We start from the raw sequence: 12,378 nt of genomic DNA on the forward strand, positions 1-12,378 counted from the left end.
TACATACTTATAATTTTTACAAAGTTTAAAGTTGGTATCTTTGCTTAATGCAAACGAGTACAACTCTTCTCTTACTTTAAACGCTAAATGTTTCTGTCTTGTAATTTAATCTCAAGACAGAATTGATTTTTAACATTCTGACATATATTCTTATCTGATTCTTATTAATTCAATTTCAAAACTAAAATTCAATTAAACGATTTCCTATATTATAAACCTAAAACGTGAATCAAACTGAATTAAAATAAGTTTTCGTTAAAAAACGTTACATGTGGGATCGATATCTTTTTATTACTACGAGCAAAGTCGTGCACTACGAAAATCGCTCAACAAAGTTTGATGTTGTCGACTGAGACTACTCTTAGATAGCGAGGAGATAACAGATCTAAGTTAGATAAGAGATGACAGATCAAATGAGAGGAAAAAATGGTGAAAAGACGTAATATTATTGTGTGAAGAAGAGAGAGAAACAGAAGCAGATGGTGGGGACTATACAAAATTTGTTGGGAAAAGTTGTGCTTTTTTATTCAATGTTATCAAACTCGGACCGGACCGACTGGTCGGATCGGTTCAATCAGGAACCGGTAGGAAATTCAACCCGAGCTTGACTGGGTTAATCCACTCTCTAAAAACCAGTGTGAACCGACAGTGGACCGGTTCGACCAATGGGTAAATCGGTTCACTCCGAGCTGTTATTTAAAAAAAAGAGATAAACTCTCTATAAATTTAGCAAAAGGAGGTCAGGCCAAGAGAGCTCATTTCGGTGTGGCATTCATGTTGCCCACGTCGTGCGAGTGCATTCCTAACCCGATGGTGGATCGATTGCACCTCCCCTTATGCATGAGAGAGCCTTTCCCCCAATAATTACTTAAAGGCTTGTGAAATCCATTTACTTATAAACTAGTTAATATTCTCATTTCTTTCCTTTGTGGGATAATAATGCTTAGTTTATTTTTATCTTCTTCTAAACCATTTCAAGTGGTTCACTTTAAGTGTCAATTTTTCATTCATCACTTGTCCATTTTGAGTTTATAATTGATGACCCGCGAAGCCAAACCGGGCCGAATTCATTACACGGGCCCAACCCATACTTAGACCCATGGTCTAGGATCGGATGGGACCCGAATAGAGCCCGAATAGAGGAAGCGGGTGAAGTAAGTAACTGCCCTGAATTCCTAAATGGAGCATCAAAACTCCCACTCAGAACAAACGATACCACATTTGTTGCCACGAAAGCCACGAAAGGGACATGGCCTAAAAAGGAGTAACCGCCCTCGGAACGTGGTCTGGAAGGAGTAACCGTCCTCGGCGGTTACTTAAGAACACTTATAAAAAGCCATAAGGCCAAAGGGGAGAGGTACGTTCACATTTTTCCCCGTAATGCTATTATTACCAACCTTCATACAAAGAACTGACTAGATCGTCGGAGAGTTTTCCCGGAGATCCCGTCTCCGGTTCTGTTTTGCAGGTAACTCCGGCGGAGATCATCAAATCGGATTCAGCAAGTTATCATTGGTGCGGTGAGCGTGGACCTTTTTTACCAACATTTGGTTAAAGGTACACAAAGAACATGTCAGAACCATCACGAACGACCGGCGTTACAACCAGATCAACTAGTATGAACTCAAGGGGTCCACGGACTGCGAATTCGCAGCCTGCGAGTACACAACCTGTGGTGCCTAGCTCGACGAACCCTTCGGGACAATTGAGTCCATTATTGGAAGTCCAAGTGCAAACTGAGATGGAGATGTCCAATAGCGATTTCGTCCAAATGGCAGGACAAGTCTTGGCTTCAAATATGAGCCAAGCGGGGGGGGATCGGATGATTGGTTTACTAACCGCAATCGCTGATAGGTCAGAGTAGTTGCATGAACCCACACAGCCACCCAGGCAACTACTCGTATCACGATCCTAGTATGACGATCCATCCGACCTGGCAAACATCCCAACCGACGTCGGGAATACCAGGAATCCTTCCACTACAACACACGGAGCCTTTGGTTTACGGGCATTCAGAGTTAATGACGTCTGGGGTGAATACGTCTGGGCAGGGGCACACTTGGAACTTTAATCCTATAACCGGACGGCGGCTAGAACCACGGCGAGAACAAATCTCAACATCAATTGGCGGGTGGATGTCACCCAGAGTTCACCAGCAGCGGATGGAGGAGATTCGGCGAATACCCCATCCTGAGTTGGAAGATCAACTACGGAACATGATGGAGCGAATGGGGTACACGCCTAGGGCGAGAGCAGAGGTGCAGAGTGATTCGCCTTTTGCTCCGTCGTTGCGGGAATTTATACCAGATCACAGGATAAAGGCGCCGGCGATACCTAAATACTATGGGGATCCAAATTCTGATCCTGAGGCTCATGTCAGGAACTACAGAGAATTAATGGATGTTGCCGGAGCGAGTGAAAGCATAATTTGCAGATTATTCTCGACCACTTTGGGCGGAGCGGCATCTGATTGGTTTCGGTCTTTACCTGCTGAATCTATTCACAACTGGAATCAATACAGTCGTGATTTCTGTGCAAAGTTCGTGGGCTGTAAAGCAGCAGATGTGACGGATAGGCAGCTGAAGGAGATCAAACAGAGGAACTATAATTCCCTAAGGGAATTTGTTGTCGCATTCAACGATATTCTGGTGCGGTTGCAGAACCCGGATATCGTGAGCATTCGCAACATCATGGCGGATGGAACCACGGATTGGTGCATGCGGGAGGAAATCATTTGCAATAAGCCGCGCACAGTGGCCGAACTCATGAAGATAGCTAAGGAATTTATGGAAGTGGACGATGTCAACAGAGAACATAGAGCTCAAACCCGGAGAGAGAGAGAGATGCTGCTAGATCCACTTCGGACAATCGGCGCCAGACCCAGTCCAAGGGTAATTTTGTTCGCAGAAGCGATCGCTCCTTTCAAGGGGGAGGATATCAAACACCATTGAATACGACTCTCCAGGAGGTGTTACTTTGGATCGAAAAGAACCCCCTGAAGAAGGATGTGCGGTTCCCCGAGGCGAAAGGCCGAACTAGTTTGGGGCGATATCCTAACAAATATTTCAGGTTCCACAGATTGAACGGCCATGACACGAACGATTGCTATGAACTGAAGAAGGAAATAGAAAAGCTGATTGAGAGGGGCAAGCTAAGCCAATTCGTAAGAAAAGAAACGATTGATGAGAAAACAACGCTCCTGCATGAGGGAGAAGCAAGGCCCGAAAAGAAACAGAAGAAAGGGGTGATAAACGTGATAGCTGGCGGGATCTATGAGCCGCCAACAAAAAGGGCTCACCGTGAACAGCGAAAAAGCAACACGCATAGGGGGGATGCCCTCAATTACTCATTTGCACGAATCACGGAGCCGCATGCGGATGCCTTGGTGATTACGATGGCCGTAGAAGGATGGGACGTTAGGCGGGTCCTTATTGATACCGGCAGTTCTTGTAATGTTATTACTCGGACTGCATTCAACAAGTTGGGAATTAATGACGAGCGAGTGGAACATACATTCATGGATGTAACTGGTTTTGGGGGTCAATCATCTCAAACAAGTGGACAGGTGGTGTTGGAAGCAGAAATGGGCGATAAGAATCTAAAATGGCGAGGTGATCTAGAATTCGCAATTGTTGATCTCCCGTTGGCCTACAACATAATTCTAGGGCGTCCGTTCATATCGGAAACGGAGTCGCTCATCTCAATGAAGCATTTGACATTGCATTTGCCAACACACCAAGGGCGAGTCATAGTTGAAGGAGATCAACTTGTGTCTCAACAAGCCTATACATTGTCACTTGAACTAAAGCCAGATGAAGAGGATAAAGTTGATGAGAAGTTGCCGGCAGAAGCATTAGGAGAAACAGAACTATTCGCCATCTCAAATGACAAGAATGTACGAATAGCGGCAGGACTCCCTGAGGAAACGAAGAAAGCCATTACTGAGGTGTTGATCCAATGCGAGTCGGCATTCGCAGCTCCGAATGAAGTGCTGAAAGGAATAAGTCCAGATATAGCAACCCATCGGTTGAATGTGGACAAAGGTGCAACCCCAGTGCGACAGAAAAAGAGAGGACACGCTCCAGAGCGGCAGAAGGCGATTGAAAAAGCAGTGGCAGATTTGCTAAAATCGGATGCGATTCGAGAAGTCACGTATCCGGAGTGGCTAGCCAATGTGGTGCTAGTCAAAAAGCCAAATGAAACGTACAGAATGTGCGTCGACTTCAAAGATCTGAATAAAGCATGTCCGAAGGATATGTATCCGCTGCCTAACATTGATATATTAGTAGATGGAACTGCAGGATTTGAGGCTTTATCGTTCACCGATGTGAAATCCAGCTACCACCAGATACCCATGGAGAAGGCGGATGAAATCAAGACATCATTGATAACTCATCAGGCAACTTACTGCTTCAAGGTGATGCCCTTTGGACTGAAAAATGCGGGAGCAACATATCAACGAATGATGAACAAAATATTTTCAGACAAATCGGGCGAGAACTTCTCGATCTATGTGGATGACATGATCATTAAAAGCAAGAAGATGCAGAACCACCCGAAGGACATTAAGGAAATCCTGGAAGTGCTAATCAAATATGGCCTCAAATTGAATCCAGAGAAATGCACATTTGGGGCAAGAGCGGAAAAATTCCTGGGTTTCATTGTTAGTGGCAAAGGAGTCGAGGCGAATCCCGAGAAAGTTAAAGCGGTAATGGAGATGAAGACACCGAGGAACATAAGGGAAGTACAGAGACTGAACGGGCGGCTGGTGGCATTAGGGCGATTCATATCATGCTCAGCTAAGAGATGTCTACCTTTTTACAACGCCATCAAAAAGTCTAAGTCCTTTGAATGGACGGCGGATTGCCAAGAAGCATTCGAAGGGATAAAGCGACTGCTATGCTATCCTCCCTTAATGAGCATGCCGGAGGATGGAGAAGATTTATTTCTTTACGTATCCGTCACCAGTATGGCGATATGCACTGTGATGGTGCGAGAAGAAGAGGGCCAACAATATCCAGTGTACTATGTGAGCAAAGTCTTGAAGGATGCAGAACTTCGGTATTCGAAGTTGGACAAAATGGCTCTCGCAGTGATAACCACGGCGGCTAGGCTAAAACCATACTTTCAGGCGCATACTATCATTGTGAGAACCGGAATTCCAATACGGAAGGTACTGCAGAAACCTGACGCATCCGGCCGATTAATGGAATGGTCAATTCGCCTGGGGGAATTCGATATTCGCTACGAAGGAAGACCAGCACTAAAGGGTCAAGTACTTGCCGATTTCGTGAATGAATTCACGTGGGATGAAGATGAACGTCCAAAGGCACAAAAAGAAGAGTGGAGCATGTTCACAGATGGGGCATTGTCCACGGATGGAGCTGGACTAGGAGTCGTCATCAAAGGTCCGGAGGTTATTCGCCTGTACTATACGGCAAAGTTAACATTCGAAACTGCCAATAATGCCGTAGAGTATGAAGCAATGATATGCGGATTGAAGCTGCTTAATGAACTTACGCCAGAAAGAGTGGTGATCTACAGCGATTCTAAACTCATGATAAATCAGATCACAAAAAACTATCTGGTGAAACAAGAAGATCTGGTCAAATACCATCAGGTAGTAGGCAGATTGACGCAGGAGTTAACACACAAGGGAGTCATCTGGGAAATGGTGCATGTTCCAAGAGGCCAAAACATAAAGGCTGATGAACTGGCAAAAGCAGCGGCGAGTAGAGAACCATGGAATCAAAAAGCATGCAATTTGGAGATAAGATCCGCACCGGCATTTGAAGTCGATCAGATTATGGTCATTGAAGAGCTGGAAGATGATGAAGATTGGCGGATACCCATCCGCCAATATCTGGAGCAGGGAGATTTGCCGGATGACAAAAGCCTAGCCAGAAAGCTAATTGGACAATCAGCGAGATACTCAATTCGAGATGGAACTTTGTATCGAAAATCATATACATGTCCATGGTTGAAATGTGTTAGCCGCAATGAAGGAGACTACGTACTGCGAGAACTCCATGAAGGAATGTGCGGCGCACATGAAGCATCCGCGGCGTTGGTAAGAAAAGTCAAGCTAATGGGATACTATTGGCCAAAGGTGATGGAGGATTCCCAGAACATGGTAGCGGAATGTCACAGCTGTCAAATCCATGCGAATGAAAAGCACGTTCCCGGAGCCGAACAAATCTCTATAATGACGGCATGGCCATTCGCAACATGGGGAATCGATATAGTGGGTCCATTCCCAGAAACGACAAAGAAAAGGAAGTACTTGGTAGTCGCAGTTGACCACTTCAGCAAATGGGTAGAAGCGGAGGCAGTAACCGCTCAAACACCTGAACGAATGATCGAGTTCTTACGAGAGAACATTATCATGCGATTTGGAATCCCGCAAAAGCTTATAACTGACAACAGCACCCAGTTCAACTGTGTCAAGTTCAAACCATACTGCGAAAGCATGGGGATCAAGAATCATTTTTCTTCCGTAAACCATCCCCAATCGAATGGTATGACAGAGGTTACCAACAGGGCCATGATTCAAGGGATCAAGAAGCGGCTAGGCGATAAAAAAATAGGTTGGGCGGATGAGATACCCCATATGTTATGGGCATACAGAACTTCTGTAAAAGCAGCAACTGGCGAAACACCTTTCTCGCTGGTTTATGGAGCCGAAGCAGTCCTACCTGTTGAAATCAAGTCGCCTACAGATCGAATAATTTATTATTGCGACACACAAAATCCTATCAACATTAGAGATGCATTGGATTCTGTTGAAGAACGAAGAGAAAAAGCTTACATGCAAATGGCAGTATACCGCAATAGGGTCAAGAAATATCATGACAGAAGGGTGCGAAAAGTGATAATCAACGAGAATGACTTGGTCTTGAAAAAAGCGGATAAAATACAATCCAGAGATGGCAAAGGCAAATTAGGCATCAACTGGATCGGACCATACAGAGTATCCAAGAAACTGGGACCATCAACTTTTGAAATAGAAGAAATGAGCGGAAAAAAGCTCCCGCGCACCTGGAATCTAGAAAATCTACGCATATATAAACGGGCCGGGTAGTTCAGGGAAATGACGAGTACTCTTTTTCCTTTTATGAGTTTTTTCCCACTGGGTTTTCTGATAAAAGGTTTTAATGAGGCTTTGATCCCACACATTTCATATACCAATGTAACAAAAAGTCTTTTCTTTTATCAATAAAGATATTCAATTGTTGCATACAACGTCTGAGTACGGATCCTTTTTAGGACAACCACTTCAGTGTGTTATCTACAAACAAAAGGCGGGTAAATCGCGCAAAAACCTTATGGTTAAACTTAAAAACACATAAATGTGTTGCCTATTAAGAAAGGCGGATGCATGATTACGCATCACTCGCAAAAACCTTATGGTTAAACTTAAAAACACATAAATGTGTTGCCTCTTAAAGAAAGGCGGATGCATGATTACGCATCACTCGCAAAACCTTATGATTAACCTTATGATTATATTATTTTCGAAAGAAAAATTATAAGATAAGGCATAAAATTAAGCGAATTAACGAGTACTCAAAAAATTGCAAAAAGGGTCTGGCCACCCTAGCGGAAACGAAACTAAACCACGAGGAAATACAAATATGGAGTCGGCAAAAGGCAAGGGTCACGTATGAAAACAAAGGGCAATAAGGAATAAAACAACAATTGCACGTATAGGTAAAGCGGCAAGCAAAAGAAAATATATATATACGGGCAGTTTGTTACATACAACAGTCCAGATATAAATCAAACTATGCTACGGCTTCCTCTCCTTCACCCCTATGGCCCTCATCGCCTTCAGCGGCTCCCTCATCTCCTCCACTGGGCGGATCTGCTTCAAGCGAATCCTCAACCCTCGAATCAGTAACCGCTTCAGAGGGCGGTACCTCTTGCTCAGGCTGAGAAAGGTCTTGTGGTGCCTCTTTTTCCGCGTTCTGAGTAGGGATCTCGCAGCTAATTGGAGAGTTTTGAAAACTCTGCCAATCTAAGAAGAGTACCTCATCCATATCAGCATCCTCGGCTTCCAGCTTGTCCCACTTCTCAGTTAGATCCTTTTCGGGGATGGGAACCTTGGGGCGGCTAAGTACTCGATCTGGATGCCCATGCTCATAAGCGGAATGAATTCGCTCCCCATACCAATAGATGCGAGCACCATCTTCGGCTAGAATCTCCTCAGCTTTCTTCTTTTGCATCTCCAGAGCCTCCTTGGATGAATTTAGATCATCAAGGACCTTTTGCAGCTCGTCGGACTTAGCCTGGAGGGATCTGAGAGCTTCCTCCTTCTCGCTCATAACCTTCTGACAAGCACCTTCAAGAGCCTTTACCTTCCCTTGGACATCATCATAAAGCAACTTCTGAGTCGCCAATTCAGTACCAAGGTTCTCCAACTCTTTGGCTCGTTCAGCATCCCTTTGGAGAGCGCCCTCCGCGAAATTGATAATCTGCATATAAGACGGCTCGTGAATAAAAAAGGCGAATAGAAACATGCGATTACTATGGAACAAGATCCTTGAAAGGGAATGACAAGCCTCTACCCCCAAAACAACAATATACCTCTATGGCACGCTTCTCAATCCCCTCCATTGCAGTAGGAAGCGGTACTTGTTCTCGCACACGGGAAGCAGAGGGGAGCCGCCCAAGGACATTGCATATGGAAGAGACAATGTCCTTACATGAAAAGCTCACGACCATACCAAAGGTCCTAGTCCACCACCCGCTGATGTCGGGAATCGACTGCGAATGCATAAGGAGAAAGATCAGGAGAACAGCAGATAACTCATGAGGAAAAGTTAACAACATAAAAAAGGGGGGGAATGGATTGAGATACCTCGTGAATTGGAGTACTGCTCTTTCCTTTGGATGGGGCGGATACGGGTGTGCCGCCAACAGTGAGGGACACAGAGGTGTTTTTCTTTCTGGGACGAGAAGACTCTGTATCCGCATTATGCTTCCGCTTCCTAGTTAAGGGAAGGTCCTCGGAAGCAGAAGCTGGACCTTGTGAAACGGAGGCCCTTACGGGAGAAGCCGCCTCAATAGAAGTAATCGCCCCTCCAGGAGAATTTGCCCCTGCAACGGAAGTGGTCCCCGCCATCCGCCTCTTCCTTCTCGCTAGGGCTTTTGCCTCCCGATCTGCAGCGAGTTGAGATAAAGGATCACCCCTGCAAAGGGTTAAAAGAAATCATCAACTTGGAAATAAAAAAATACCTTGAACAAAAACGCGATAAGGGATATAGACAACGCGATCTCCCTCGCGGTAGGCAATCGCTACTCGGCTCCTTAGCATATGGAAGGCCTGATCATATGTCCATACGAAAGGAGGCGTACTCTTCAAGAACTTTATAACAACGGATTCTTCCTCACTGGGGTAACCGAAGTTCAAAATCTTTACATTGGGCCGACCCCAGCAGCGAAGGAAGTTTGGATTCCCTTCATTAAACTTGATAAAGAAGTAAGATCGGTCCCACTCGCGGATCTTGTTCAGCTTCTCGTCGAAACCATAGTAACCGCTCTGACGGATGAAAGTGAAATACCCCGCCGAACTTTTGAAATGATGAAGCTTGGAGAAAATTTTGAGCGAGAAGGGAACCTCCAGACAATCCGCCAGAAATTTGTCCAGAGTTAAGTCGGCCCATCCGTTGGGATGTAATTGACCAGGTGCGATTCCGTAACCGCCAAGGACGGAGGCAATCTCATCCGCCAGCGGATACGTGAAACCGCAGATAATCTGGGCGACGAAAATGGTGAAATACCCCTTTAGGTAGTCACCCGATCCTCTATCCTCCCCGGGAATGAGGGCTTCGAGACCTTGAAGCCAAGAATACTGCTCCCGCAAGTCATCAATTGTCTCCTGACAAACTAGGCTTCTCGATCTGTCCTTCTTCGGTAGCAAACGAGGGGTTGGGACAGGTGGCGGAATCAACTTTTTAGGGTCAAAACCTAAACCCTCATCAGATGTATTCGCTAGGTGGAGGAAGTCGGCGGGATGAGAATCAGACCCAGGAGAGCTGGTTGAAGCTTCATCAACCATCTCATCGACCTCATGAGATACCTCGCGGACGTAATTTTCGTCGAACGGTGCGAAGTCGAGGTCAGGGTTCGACATATTGATGAAGAAAAATGAACAGAAGTAAAGAGTCGAGCGAGGTACAAGTTGTGGAAAGGAAAACTTACATATGAAAGACTACACAGAGAAGAATGAACGCGAAGAGGTTGATGCCGGAAAAGAAACGACGATGCCGGAAAAGAAACGATGGACAAGGAAATTCACAATTTTTGAATTTTGAATATCCAGACAAAAACGAAGAGTCCCCTATAAAAAGACCCTAAAGGGCTCTTGCCAAACTAAGAGGGAGGCATGTGATGACCCGCGAAGCCAAACCGGGCCGAATTCATTACACGGGCCTAGCCCATACTTAGACCCATGGTCTAGGATCAGATGGGACCCGAATAGAGGAAGCGGGTGAAGTAAGTAACTGCCCCGAATTCCTAAATGGAGCATCAAAACTCCCACTCAGAACAAACGATACCACGTTTGTTGCCACGAAAGCCACGAAAGGGACATGGCCTAAAAAGGAGTAACCGCCCTCGGAACGTGGTCTGGAAGGAGTAACCGCCCTCGGCGGTTACTTAAGAACACTTATAAAAAGCCATAAGGCCAAAGGGGAGAGGTACGTTCACATTTTTCCCGTAATGCTATTATTACCAACCTTCATACAAAGAACTGACTAGATCGTCGGAGAGTTTTCCCGGAGATCCCGTCTCCGGTTCTGTTTTGCAGGTAACTCCGGCGGAGATCATCAAATCGGATTTAGCAAGTTATCAATAATATACCGTTAAAAAGATCACATGTCATATAATACATTTACATATTTCAAGTTATTCCAAATTCTATTTATCCGTTATATATTTAAGTCTCAAATTGACAAAAAAAAAAAAAAACAAACTAAAAGTTGTTTATAATTTGTTTTGGATATATATAATTTATAAAAATAATTTTAAATTAATTATGTATATTTAATATATATAAATATTATTTATTTATTTAATATGTAATTTTTAAGGCTAAATTAATATTTAATATGTAAAAGTAAAGTGAACTTGCCTGAAATATTCATTTTCAAATCGGTTATTTTCAAAATGGTGTTTGGGTCCCTTTAAAGCCAAATGTAGAGGACTATTTATGACCTCATAAAGTGAAAACAATGATAGTCAACTATAAAAGGGCAATGCACTAGTGGTATCATTGTGTCATATATATCTCATACCTATAGAATAAAAAATGACATTAGTGCTGGGTAAATTTTTTTTTGTTGGTTTCAGGCATGATAAAATTGTTTCGTTTTAATGTATAAACATATTTAATTTTCTATAAGTTTAACACTATTTTTCTAAATTAAAATCCTTAAATAAGTATATTATCCTTTAGAATGGAGATTTAAGGGAAATTGGAAATAAAAATAATGATGGATTTTTTTTTATTCACATTTTGATTTAAAGAGGATTTAATGGAAAAAAATATAATTGGATAAAAAGGTTATGGATGAATCCTTAGTTTCCACTTAAACCAATTATGCAAACTTAATTTTATGTTATACAATCACGTCTTATATTATAAGTACTAATTTAATTATTTTAGGGGGTTGCTCGGCGCTGAACCACTATTTCTCAGGAGTAGTGCTGGAGATCAGGAGGACTCCAACCCCCAGGACTATTTTCGTCCATATATATATTAGACATGGCTAAAAATAGATAGATATTAAAAATTAGAGAGAATATTCTATATATTTAATACTTATAGTGAATCAAACTCCATGTATCAAAACCTATTTTCGGTTTTAATAGATTGATTTATTGTAAATAATAATTTGTAATATAAATGTATAGCAGCCAGGCCCTATATAATAAGAAGCTATAAAGAAATGATGAGATTAAAAAAAGATATGTAACTTAATGTAGACTCAATGGGACAATTAGTTTAAAAGTAACATACCATTTAAGTAATGTTTGATTAATCTATAAAAATGATTAAATGAATTAGTTAGGCTAGCCCACTTTTGAAATTGATAGTAATATATACTTAGGAGGACTGTGAATGTGTCTCCATCCATAGCTTTCCAACATTGCTTATCCTTTCCTCAAATATTAAATCAAATGTAACTAACTCCATTATTTAATTAGTTATATACCTATAAAACCAATGTGCTTAAATTTAGTTGTTAGCTATATATTAATACTAGTTTATGGGTGACTTGTTGCTCTTTTTCATATCCATATTTGTCTTTTCACTTTAAAAGTGAGAGTTTTAAATGTTTGGTTAATGATTTTTTGTTTATATTTTACACCTGA

This window comes from Euphorbia lathyris, chromosome 4, assembly GCF_963576675.1.
Source record: "Euphorbia lathyris chromosome 4, ddEupLath1.1, whole genome shotgun sequence".
Lineage (NCBI taxonomy): Eukaryota > Viridiplantae > Streptophyta > Magnoliopsida > Malpighiales > Euphorbiaceae > Euphorbia > Euphorbia lathyris.